Source organism: Amphiprion ocellaris, chromosome 9, assembly GCF_022539595.1.
Source record: "Amphiprion ocellaris isolate individual 3 ecotype Okinawa chromosome 9, ASM2253959v1, whole genome shotgun sequence".
Taxonomy (NCBI): domain Eukaryota; kingdom Metazoa; phylum Chordata; class Actinopteri; family Pomacentridae; genus Amphiprion; species Amphiprion ocellaris.
The window spans coordinates 27,623,352-27,636,509 of NC_072774.1; positions in this window are offsets into that span (position 1 = coordinate 27,623,352).

A 13,158-nucleotide genomic window follows, 5' to 3' on the forward strand; every position below is an offset into this window, starting at 1 on the left:
TAATAATTTAGTTTTATTGATAATTCTCCAATACATCTGGAACTGATAATTGCATTGCAACAACATTATGTCTTTAAGAGCATCATTTTGGTTTCTGGAGCAAAAATCTCACACAAAGCTACAGTCAGACGAAGTTAGCAGGAGGTAGTGGAGACCCAAACAGAACTAAAAGGAGAGTGAATGCATTTATTGTACGGTATGTATTCCTGAACAATAACAGGGTGAACTGTATACAGTTTGTATGTGGACTGTTTAGTTGAAGGTTGAATCACTATAGGACATTTTATAACTCTCTTTGTTGAACGTATCACTAACTGAAACAGTAGCTTTTGAGCAGGTTCAGTTGCTGTGTTGCCTTTCATCGTCTCCCAGAAGAATGCTTCGCTCAGTGACGCTACAGTAAACAGTGAATTGCCTTGACACTGATGATTTTGTCTTGTCCTTTTCTTATTGGCCGCAGACCAGTACCAGTCAAAGGATATATACTTTACAAATCTGTGCAGCTGGGGGTTGCATTTGTAGCCAAACACTGACAGTGGTGAGGAGCGGGATTCATATGGAACATATTGTTGTTATTATGAGAGGTGGAAGCTGTCCAGCTGCCCACAGAGCGAGAAATGTACAGGATCAGATGGTCAGAAACCACAGAGCTGTTACTCTCCACAGCTCAAATCCAGACTCTCTCTTTTACACACACACACACACACACACACACATGCACGCAACCAAGACAAACCTTCTGCATAAACAAATGGATGCACACAAGGACACCCAGCAGGCATGAACACAAATCACCCCAACGCAAAGCACACATGCACGCACAATTAATGCTGATATAAATCAGCTGCCCAATTTTTTTTTCAGTAGAAGCGTGGAACAATTTTTTTTCCAAAATTCCACAAAATGATCTGCAGTAATTTATGGTGTGTTTTCCACCAAGGGGAGTGATACCGAGTTCTGGGCTGTAAACGTTGCTCTGCCATGTTTATTTTCATTTCATTTTGTTCTGCCTCTACTAACACTTTACCTTGGTGATTTAAGGAGGCTAAGTGTGGTTTTGGAATACAACCAACTGGCTGTGTAGGTGTGTGTGTGTGTGTGTGTGCGTGTGTGTGTGTGTGTGTGTGTGTGTGTGTGTGTGCGTACATCTCCTAAGCATTAAGCTACTGAATCCGCTTCTTCTTCACTCCATCTTGGAATATATTTGCAGTAAAGGTGGGACAGAACAACTTCATCTGTTCTACAAGATGCACCTGTCAGCTCAGCATGTGCTCATTAATCTACATAAATATTGGGCATATTTTCTTGAATATTTAATTTCAATCATCTTACATATTTTGCGTCTCATTAGCAGTTATAATGAGGCTAAATTTGTTTTTATGATGTCACTGACAAAGACTATTTCTGCTTATAGATGCAGTTCATGTCTTATTGTCTGTCCTCTCTTGGATAAGCAGCAAATCCTGCAAATTAAATGATAAAATATGTATTTTTTTCATTGCCATCTTGAACACAGATACACTCTGTAAGCTGATTTATAGCTTTAATAGCCTTCACGACTTGCTTTACGCTGCTACAACGCTGGTGGTGGGGTTTCTGAGTTTCTTTGAGTAATTCAAACAGTGGTGACTGAAACTGAGTGGATCCTGTTGAAGTTGGAGCTAATAAATTTTGAACAACAGTTACTGAAATGACTAGGACAGATAAAAGAGAGAGGTTGTTGGAGGAGACGGGGAACATCATGACTTCCTAAAGCTCATTGTTGGCAGCTGTGGAACTTTCTGACTTGCAGCAGGCCTGGTTGTTGCAGTCTGCATTGTCACGTAATAGTTATTTTTCTGGGAAGGTGCATGTCTGACAGTATGTATTTGTGTGTGTATGGCATGTATGCATGTGAGATTATGTATGTTTGAGTTTATGTACAGGAACGCACCCAACGGCTTTATGTTTCTACCATGGCGCTCTATATTTTCTGTGTATGCCATCGAATGGTATGTTTTCTACAGAGTCTGCAAAAAAAGTTTGAAGTTGTACATGTCAAGTTACATCCACAATTACAAGCCTGAGTGACTAAACCTTTAGCCGAGCTGGATGTCTTATTGTTTTTCTTCAGAGTGTGGCCAGATTGAAAGACACTTGACAGACATTTTGTATTTTTAGTATCCATGAAAGACAACGGCACAGCTGCTGCGTATATGAGCCGGCAGCTTTAAGCTTTTTAACTCCTTGTATCCATTTGGTTAATAGTGTTGGTGGAGATGTAGCTAATGTCAGAGTCAATAGTGAAACCTAAACCTTATTGTAATTGAAAGACAACCAGAAACTGGCTTGTTTGTTGTTTTTCCATGAAGAGAACATACTATTTCTTTGTATTATTGGTTTCTGCTGTGTTGTTGTTTACTTATTTATTCATATATCAGACAATAAATGAATTTAGACCATTGTGTATAAGAAGCTGTAAGTACAATTTCACTACTAAAATAAATAAATACATTTTTTGATCTGACACCAGCATTGGTTGAACAGCATAGTTTATCGGTGCTTTCCAACACTATTACAAATTGTTATTAAATCCATTTAATAGAGCAGAAGTCAGGGTTTGGTTTAGGCACAAAAACAACACTTTAAATTAAAATAAGTACTTTGTGTGATGCTGCCACTTATGCTGTAAACTGGAAGAACATTCTAAGAGTATTATATGTTGTTCTGTTAAAGCTGCACTAAAGCTAAATGACACATTATTGCGGTACTGTACTACTTATTTCTTGTGTCTTTGTCAGAATTTGCCTTCTGCAATCTGTTTTGTCATTGGCTGATTTTGCCTCAGCATATGTGTGTTTGTTTTTCACTTGTAATTAGGTATCTTATATTAAGTAAAGGCACAAAAATGTAAAAAGAAGTTTTTGTTTTTGTATTAACCATCTATTGTTTGCTTGAACTACATAAAATCAGTGTGTTTTTATGCCATTTTTTGTCATTTTGGTTAAGAATAATAATTTGTATTATTGTTTGTATTATATTTTTGTCCACGCAAGAAGGATTTCATGTTTGAAATATGTTGATTTTTCACTTTGTAACAGATTTTGAATATTCTGATAATTGAAAAAGAAGAATATTACGCAGAACAGCAACAGAAGACTGTCAACATCCATTTTGTTGACATTTTTCCACTCTTTTCCTTCAGCTGTTGCTGCTCTCCATCCATCCAAATTTGTGCACTGCATCACCTCTTATATGATATTAACAGTGATAAAGAGCTTGGGCTAGTAATATAGATATTATAGTTTCTTTAAAAGTATAAAAGGTACCTTAAAAATTTAAATGGAATGACATCAAAAACATATTTATTGAGAAATAGCTGGAAAATGAAATAGTCAAAGCTTTTCATTACAAAGATATTGCAAGAAAACGACCTCACCAGGTCATTTTTGACCCACTTATGCATCTAATCATTAAGAAAAAACAGCAATGTCTTTCAGTACTTCCAGACTTCTCTGTCTCTGTGGCTCTCAGCCTCAAGTCTATTCTTTCCTACTGTGTATGTAAAAGCTTTAAAATTGTTCCAAAATCCACAGCACATATATGCATAGTTTTGTCTGTTAAAGGGGCTCTGTAATTTACTTAAACAGCTGTGCAGTGAAGTTTTTAGCAAACTCAAACAGAGGGAAATATGTAGGACTGACTTAAAATAAACTATATTTTCATCATAATACAGTGCAACAGTGTGGTTCAGGGATGTGTTTTAATAGTTCACTGGAGGCCTGGCCCTGAGGAATAACACACTGAATCTCACACTTTATATTTGCTCAGATCTACTCCATGTTTTTTCTCCTTGATTCAATAAAAAATAGATTACAACAAGATTACTGGGCCTTTAACAAACACAATTCTGTTATGTAAGTGTATGATTAATGGCTGAAAAATTACTGCAATGTAAAAATGAAAAGAAAACATAGCTGCTGACTGACTTGCAGTCCACTTGGGACCAGAAACCAAAATTTGAAGGGCTTTTTCTTGGTTCAACAGGTAGAAGAAAGAGTTCATTAATCTCACACACACTGCTTGATGCCAGCTGCCACTCAGTCAGTCAGTAATTGTCACTCATCGGTCAGCCAGTCAATCCCTCATCCTGTCAGCCATGGTAGCCGCCTTGTCAGCACCCAACTAGCCCATCAGCTGGTCAGTTAACCAAACAACTGCAGAAAAAAAAAAAAGAAAACACCCAACCAGCCAGTCCGTCAGTTCAGATCCCATCATGTAGGTTAAGAATAGTTTTCCTCAAGGAAATCTGATTAGGCATGAAATAGAAAGCGAGAGAAACAGGAGGCTTCATGAACCATGTCTGGATCATACATGCACGCAAACGTGTGTGTCGGCGAATAAAGGAAGATATGTATCTGTGTGTGACTGTGAGTGTGTGTGTGTGCAGGCAGATCCTGGAGTTATTTTCTGTAATACCCCCAGTTTCATTTCAGGTTTGGTTTGGGTCCAGGTGGTTGGCTTTAATGTAGTCCAGATGGGAGACGCAGAGCGGAGAGTGGCCAGATTTTTCCAGAGTTTCGGTCGAACCAGGGCTTTGCTAATAAAAGCAGAGGAGATTTTCACAGTTCCGCAGACAAAACCTTGCATTCTAATTCTCGAGGGGGAACGGAGAGCGAGCGAGACCGCAATGTTATACTTTGTTTTTATTAAAGGGGGTGATTGACAGCTTGGAGAGAATTTTCCAGCATTAAACCAGGGGTCTTATTGGAGAGGACAGAGCAGAGAGCACAGGGACCTGGCGAAGCAAAGCAACGCTCTGGCAAGCTGCTACTGACTGAAGGCTTGGCTTTTCTTTTCTAATTCTCTCCTTCTTACCATCTCCTTCTCGCTGTCTCTTCTCTGTCTATAGCCAAAGAGAGGGCTGCTGCAGTCTGTCCTCTCCTCTTATTACTCACATTTTAACTGGGATGCTTATACGTCAAAATATATATGGTTTAACGAAAGCAGCCCAAAAACCCTGTATTCATGTTGAACCTTTTACTTATTTTCCTTTCTGTTTGATTTTCATCTTGCACCTAATAAGAGTGTCTAGAGCGCTTGCAGTTTCACTCTGGGGAGGGCAGCACGTGTTCGTAGTTGGATCTGTACACGCCTGCTTAAAGCCTAATAAAACCTAAAGTGCCTCCTGATTCACACAGCCTGTAAAAGGATGAAACACTTACTGCACTTGCAGTCCAGTGTGTGTGTGTGTGCAAGTCAGTCAGCTCAGGGTGTGTCTCAGCCTCCATCTATCTCAATATCCATCTATCACAGCCCAGATCAAGTAGAAAGGTCTTTGTAGGTCACCCAGTGTTTCTCGCGGTTGACAACTTAATGCAGCAATGGAGGAAGAGCCCAGCATCACCTGCGGAACAGTTACCAGATATTCTGTTTTCTTTTGGTTGCTAAGATTTCATATGTTTCTCTGTGATTGTCAGCTGGCGGTCACTTAGCCTGTGCTCGGTTAAGCTTTGGCTCTGTTTTCCGTCCCTGACAGCACAGACTTGCTATGTCAAATGTAAATCGCTTGTATGTAAAATACTTTGGGATAAAACTGCTTTCTATTTGACACTATTATTGCTACTTGTCGATCAAGGTTTGAATGTGTAGATCCAGTTATTTAAAGTTTTTCTGTCTCCTAATAGCTCAGCTGTACCTGGCTCTGGTTTGGCTCCATATCAGAAGTGGTGCCCCTCAGTTTTCCCTCACGATTATAAACATATGGAAGTGAACTGCTCTTGTGAAACCATAGAAACAGCAATAGCAGCTTATGTCAACATCCCCATTACGAAAATGAAGATTTAAGCCATTTATCACTGGTTGTTAATGTGATTAGTGCTTATTTTTCTTCAATTTCCTGTTTCTTCAGTGCTGTCGTGCCAATTTGCTTCTGCTTCAGTTGTCACCCTGAAAGGCCTTTGAGTAGCTGTTGTTCTAACGACACACCTATAGCCAGCAAAATCTGTATTTTAAATCATACTTACTTACACTGGGCTAGTGCTACCTGAGGGCTTCTAGTAATTTGTGATAACTGTGGAGGTCATCTATTATGGTTTTTATTGGGGAAATCTGCGAGTCCCATGTGAAGTTTTTTGTTTTCACCACAACTTTCTTCTGCCTCAATCCTACACAAGAATCATCAAGGCTGTGTTGGCAGTTACAACTAAAAGATAAGACAGTATTTTTGGTGTAAATTCAGGATGTTCATGTCACTACACAGCATAGAGACCCATTTACAGAGAGAGCAGCCTCACATATCTTTGAATGGCAACAACTGTAAGGACAATGAGATGGACGGGATATAAGGCAGTGCTGCCATAAGGAACATTTACATTATGTGGCAGCTGATTAATATATTAACTCCAGACAATATCAGTAAATTCTAGGTCTAGTAAAACACAGACTTCGCATATCCCATGCTCCACATGAAACATAGACATGGTGGTAAAATTAGTCCAGTGCAAATAGGGCATAAGGATCCCGTTTTTTGTTTGTTTTTTGCCATACTGGTTGCCAGATTGCATACCCAAAAGTATTTGATGTTTAGCTTCATACACCATATAAAAAAAGAGAAAAGATAGACATAGTCTTCAAGTTTTAAAAGTGAGGCCAATCTGGACGTGCCTTCAACATGCATTCTTTGTAACAGCCAGCAGGTGGCAACTCCTCAGTTTGCAAAAGAAGCCATTGTATAGAAATCAATGACAAAATGATCTTGATCTGTTACGTCAGTTAACATTTTACTAAAAAAAAATTTCTCTTAAATGATAGTTTTAAGGTTTTTTGAATATAGCATTAAGTTCAGTTTATGCATATTTCTCCCATTTAAAGAAAAATAGACAATAAAGAGAGCTTCATTGTAATCCACAGGGCGTTACCGTAATGGCCACGTCATCACAGTTGCTGTGTCCAAATTTTATACACAGTGTATGTTTAGCATGTCCTGCTAACAACTATTTATTAGCTCTTTTCTTAAACCTCTTTGAAATTACATTATCCACAGATGAGTCATTATTGAAAATAATCAAAAAAGTTGAATTTAAAACTGATTTACCCTGCTCAGTTTCTGTAATTTCTGTGTCTCCCATTCCTGTAAAAATACATCACATTATAAAAGTAGTCACATTATTCTTATTTCCATGCCAAACTGGAAACAGGTTTTGACAACTTTTAATGATTCTACATTACAATTAACTCAGCTACCCTCTATCTTAGATAATATACAGTCTCACATGGAAGAAGAGGGTAGACAGTTAAAGATTTCCATCATATGTACAAGTTAGGAGTTATGTGATATGCTTCCTCACAGATTGTGCCACATTTATAACTGTGAGCCTGTTGAGTGTCTTATTTTGGCTATTAAACCATTGCATTTCTCACTTTTGCAACACCTTTCTAAATTTCGAAATAGCTTCTACAGGGGAAATAAAGAAAGTCTGGGAGCAGGAGTCAACTGATCCATGGAAAGACAGCCTGAGATACTCTATGTCCATCTGTGGTCTATTGAAACCCAAAACCCGGTTCATCTTTGTACACCGACAGCGTCACTCTAAACCCTTCTATCCAGATGTCTCACCTCCATTTCAGAGCTTTGGTGCAACATCAAGCATTTTTAATAAGAACTTAAAACTAGTGCAGCTCTGTATAATATCAGGATGCATCTATGGTTATATCTTGGCTAATTTCATAAAAGTTCCCTCATTTTCTTCATGTGCAAGTTCACTGTTTGTGTTGGTCCAGATTTAAATGCTTCAGTAAGAGACAACTGGAATTCTTTTTTGGTTCTTCAACACATTTCAACCTGCATCCATTAATACCTTTAGTCATGTGAGCCTCAGGTGTTAATAGGCTGTCAGCTGTGTGATTTGGGGGTTGGAACAAATAACTGGGACTCCCTACCAGTCAGTTAGAGCTGAGGAAGCATCCTGAATGAGAAGTGATACAATTACCCTGACCTGGAGGCTCTACACAGACATATTTATTGGCCCTGGTTCACTTGTAAAGTGCTAATTTATTTTTCAATGGGTTTAGCTCAAAGTGGTGTTGAGTGAGTAGAGAGGCTCTTTGGTTTTATCTTGTTTGTTTTTACATAATTCAAAGCTCTCATGTGGTGAAAATCCATTTTTATTTGTGTTTTGCGGTTGTTAAAAACTTGGAGGTGCGAAATAAAAGCTGTGAGGATATAAAGTTGTTTCTTTCTCTTCTCCTCAAGCCTCCTCCCATGACTAGTTAGCCAACCAGCTTTTTAAACAAGTAAGAATCTGACTGAGGTGCCATTTAACACCAAGCTAACCAATAGCTGTCCAGCTCAAACTGTATGTGACAGCTCCAGGCAGTGTTTTCTTCCTGAAGGGGGTGTAAACAGCAGCAGTTAATTGGTTTTCAGTGCATTTAAAACAGCCTTAAAACCAAAGTTTATGGTGAAATGAGCCATCTTTGCAGTATTTTGAGCTGACAAACTTTGATTCATTTGCAGAAACGGACCACAATATGAACCTTCAGAGTACGTTGTGAGGCTTGTTGTAATGGCTCTCCAACTAGATGTTACCTGTGTTTCCTCACACCTTAAATAATATTAAAATATTGAAACATGATTTATGAAACACACTTTTGGTATCTTGGTTATTTCCTCTTTCCTTGTGAGAATATATTATCTAGCCAAAAGTTAATACTAAGTCTCAATGGCCGATTGGAAAAAGGGGGGACAGAGGACGAGCACAATGTATAAATATAAAATAATATATGCTGAGGTGATGAAACATTATGTAAGACTTTGCAAATGATAAGAACTTCTGGTGTTTTTGCTGAGCTGCAAAATTTCTCCTCATAATTTTCGAACCTAACAGTGCTTGTAGCTCTTTCCGGTCCAACGTTCTGCTGTAACTTCCAAGTGTTTCTGTGGTCATGTGGGATCAGGTGTCTGAATATGATGAATGAGCGCACAAGCGATACACTTGGTGATCTTACTGTAGTAAATGCATGCATGGATACAAACGTGTCGGGAGGAAACACGCTCGCATGTAATCAGAGAGGCTTCCACGGTGGTATCCTCTTCAGCAGGAAATGTCTCTTTAACAGCCAATTAAAGGTGAGCCAGGCTGCTATGGCTGCAGAGGAATGTTTACGCAGAGGACCTGTTGGAGGGAGAAAGGGGGGAGGAAGGGGAGATTCACTGTGGGGGAGAGAAGGGAGAGATAGAGCGAAGGAGGATTTAGGAAGAAAGCTGAACGAGTCCAGGATTTGGCACTTTCACAGGTGTGCACAACGGGGGGTTCGAGGAGGAAGGAGTGTGTGTACGTGTGCATGTGTGTGCGTGTTAGTGTGTGTGTGGAGTGTGTGGAGCTGCCAAACTGGCCACCTGTCTTTCCCTCGTTGTAGTTTTAGTGTTTCCTTTCATCCGGCCCTCAGCAGCACAGCTCCCACTTGGAGCAGTTAGCCTCCTGCCGTGTGTGTCTGTGTGTGTGTGTGTGTGTGTGTGTGTGTGTGTGTGTGTGTGTGTGTGTGTGTGTGTGTGTGTCCCAGTTGGGTTAGAAAGACTAATGTTCCTAAAGGTGCATTTCGCTCTTTCTTCCACGTTTTTATATCTTTGTTCTTTATGTTTTATTGAGACAGTTCGAGTGGAGGCAGGAAGTTGGCCAACAGGCCCACAGAGCAGAAGAAGACACCAGAGGAAACTTCTGCTCCAATGTCAACAGGAGGTCATGCTTCAGGAGAAGCACTGCTACCTATCCATCTTTAATTAATAGACCTTATTCAGCTGGGTGCCATCAGAGCACAAAAACATGGATGAGTAGGAAAAAAAACAGGAAGAGCTCCTGTCTCCTTCACTGATTCTCATGTTATGACAGTTGAGAAACGTAGAAATAACTTGTTTATACTTCGAAGTGAAAGTTCAAGAGCCTGAAAGACACTCGTCTTAAAAAGCATTAATTTGGTTGGAGGAATCCAAGCTTTACATTTAGTTTCTGAGTGAGCAGTCAAATTTGGTACAGAACTAAAGCAGATATTCCATCAAGCCAAAAAGTTATTGGAAAAAATGTTTTAATAATCCCAGAAATGACCCAGTAAAGGTTGCATTCATCAGTATGTGTTGATACATGCTGCAATAACAGAAGCTCACATAATTTTGTGTGTTGTGAGATGAATAATTGGGATGAGAACCCCAGAGAGGAACCTTTCACCTCAGCATGATGCATTTTAAAGCAATTTTTTAGGTGGTCCAGTCTCTTACAATGTCATTTTGGCAGCAGACTGCTGTTTTCTGCAAAACATAAATCCAATGCCCAGCAGCGGCAGCAAAAAGACAAAGTTACACTGTAAAAACCTAAAGAATAAAAAAGAAAGAAATAACATATAACAACTAATGGAATCATTCAAAAATGATACATGTTAACCATTTAAAAACAGACATTAAACTGTAAGTAATGTCCACAGTTAATTTCTATTTTATTTTATTTTATTTCACTTTTTCTCAAGTTTTTTTTACAAGTTATTTATATAACTTTACCACCATTTTCTACCAATTTTCATGTGCAATTAAATATTTTTTTCTATTTAATACAAATTCTAATATATTTACTGTCTTTTTCTGTTATTCTTCAAGTGATAATTTGTAAGCTTAAGATTTATGCCTGTATCTTTGAGGTGGTAGTGATATTTTCATGTATTTTTTTAAATTAAATTTCAATAAGTAAAAGAATAAAAACACAACTATATGCTGTATTATAAACAACAGGCTAATTGTTCTTGAAAAGTTTTTCACTGTACCTTTTTTGGCGCCCTTGCTGCCAGATTATCTCACATTTTTCTTGTTTGTTTAGTTTTTTTTACAGTGTAACTGGTGAATGTAGTGAGGCATATAGCAGCCTAAGAATATTCCTCCGGAGACGGTACAAAACTGAGCTGGAGAGTTTATTGGATTTATATTCGTCAGGTGGCCAGAAAGTCATAAATGAATGAAAATCCAAGGCAAACCTTCTCAATGTCTGCTGGATGTCAAGATTGACAGCAGTTTGCCAGGTTGAAATTATATTGGCAATTTTTCGCTGATCAGTATTATGTCTGGAGCCTGCTGTGCTGCACCCAAAGGACCAGAAAAATCCATAATTATATTGCTTCAAAAACCAGCAACATTTTTAAGATACCATTCTCCTCTTGCACTACATTTAGGAGAGGTGCTGAAACAACATCCAGTATATCATCAAGATGATAAAATGGGTGTTGATGGGACAAAGACGCACATGGAATGAATATCATAATGCTGTTACTCTGGAGAACTCAATTCAGCAGTTTGTGGGCACCTTCACACTTAAACAGCTAATGAGCCATGAAATCTCCCTCTATTATGACCACAACAACTTGCACGGTCACATACAAGGGACTGATAGAAGTTTGTTCATGGAAAAAATTGGAAAATTTGTAATTTGTCATAAGAATTTTCACTCCTGATTGCCTTCAGACAATTTTTGAGGCAGCAATGGAGTAAAGATGGAGAACAGAACATGACCTTTAGATCACAACACCACTGCTACTGTTAAACCCAGCAGAGAACATGCTTTTGTAGGTGGTCATAAAGAAACAGATCACTATGTTCTGCCAGTTTTCAGCAAAATTGGTTCTCTAAATCGTCTTCAGGCCACATCTCTAAGCCCTCTGGCACTGGCGCCAATCAAGAATGTGCAAATGCCAGGGCAAAAGCTGCCTTTTATTACCTCAGATATCAGTGTTTGCATGCCAGATTTTCGTGGGGGCATCTTTATCAGACCATTATATTAATAATAGGAGCCAGTCAATCTTCCAACCTCCGGTTCACGTTGGTCCAAAAACCGCCCACTTAAATACGTTTGCCCTCTCAGCTGATCTGTTTCATCAATGTAAAACGCAGGGATCATTAGACAGCTAAGCTATATCACAGATCTTCCTGCGTAGCACCAGTGTGAGTGTGTGCACATCCATTCTTACAGTACGTCCATCTATTTGTGCATGTGTAAGTTCATCTGCGTGCAAGTGTGTAAATGGTCATCTGTGTGTGTACTAAATTGTGAGTGTGTGTAGGCGTAGGGGGAACCTGATCTGGTCTGTGTGGGAGGAACCAGTTCCTTTTTCCCCTCTCCACTGTTCAGACAGACGGCCTGCTAGAGAGATCAGACTCTCAGACTAACTGGACCAGAAGTCATTAGGACACACTAGACACACAGATTTTTTTTTTCAAAGCTATTGCTTCCTTTCGAAAAAACCTCAGCAGTAAGATTATGTACGTTTCATCGGCTCATAATAGGACTCGGATCTTTTAAACAAGGCACACAGCGCTTTTCAAATCTTTGTCTCAGGAACCGGCGAGCAGCAGGGACTACTTAATACTGAAACTGTGTCCTGAGATTTAGTCTTTTGTTTCCCCGTGCTACGTTTTCTGGGGAAAAACCAACTCTGGCACTTGAGTTTAAGGGCATTTCAAGCATAATATGCCAGAACTGCATTTTGTCTGTGATATAAGTGATTCTCCAGATTGAGCAACTATCTTTAGTTCAGGTTTTGACTGCAATTCATTCTTGTTGGAACGTGCCATCAACTTTGAAACTATATTATTCATTATTTCTTTCATCACGAATTTCAATTGACACCTTTCCCCTTCATCACAGTTGTGAATTATTTCATTTAGGTGAATGTCCCTCTGAGGACACTTTAACTCTGACTGCAAGTGTTCGGTGCTGTTTATAGTTCTGGAGTATTTGTGAGATGGCACACACAGTAAATCTGCTTTGTTTTTCAGCACCGTTTCCACTAAAAACTGTCTCTTGGCAGAGCGAAGTGACGTTTGAATTTTTGTTGGTTGTTTTTCTTCACCAGGCACTTGTCACATTGTAGGAAAAAGCTCCATAATTGGCACCTCGGTCACAGAAACAGCTTGTTAGCATTGTTAAAAAATAATTTGGGAACACCAAACCAGTGCAGCGCAGTGGTTAGCATCCATTAAAAGAACGGCTCATTTACATTTCACTTAATGGTGGAAAAAAGCTGGAGAAATGCAGCTGTTACGTGATGTTCGAATCCTAAACTAGAACTCCAGAGACATTAACAGAATACTCTTTGTGCAAGATGATAATAGGAAGAGTTTCAGCTCTCTCACATCACTCATAT